Source organism: Plasmopara halstedii (assembly GCF_900000015.1).
Source record: "Plasmopara halstedii genome assembly, contig: Scaffold_658, whole genome shotgun sequence".
Taxonomy (NCBI): Eukaryota; Oomycota; class Peronosporomycetes; order Peronosporales; family Peronosporaceae; genus Plasmopara; species Plasmopara halstedii.
Window position 1 is genome coordinate 1,506,672 of NW_020187575.1, and position 571 is coordinate 1,507,242.

Consider the following 571-nt stretch of genomic DNA (forward strand, 5'->3'; position numbering starts at 1 on the left):
AAAGTACCACCTTGACTCGAGCTTCAAGCACAAGGTCTTCGTGAATGTCCCCAACTCGCTGTTGGATCGACCCACGCGAGGTAGGAGCAGTGGCGTGCTCACGGTGCTCCGCTCTGACACTCCTGGCTTCGACTCAGCGATTGAACTCCCACTGCTGTCGGTCGCAGGTCGCTACCTTGTCGTGAAGGTGATGGTTGAGAGTGCTCCCATCTACATCCACAACGTGTATTCGCCTGTGGATCGACAGGAAAAGCAACATTTCTTTGAAAATCTCGAGACTGAAGGGTTCGAGGATCAAGCGACGCACTTCGTGTTGGGCGACCTCAACACTCCTCTTGATCCTCGCCTCGACTCTTCGATCTCTGACTTGCGGTATAACCCAAGTCGATCCAGCTGTCTCGAATGGCAAGCAGAGCTGGGTGTCGTCGATGCATGGCGGATCCACTTCGATACGAAGCGTCTGTTCGCTGGTCCGCTTCGACTACATCTTGCTGTCCGAGACGTTCTGCAATTGCTTCTACGACGACTCGAAGTACTTCCTACCGAAGCACGCTGGCGACCACATCGCTCA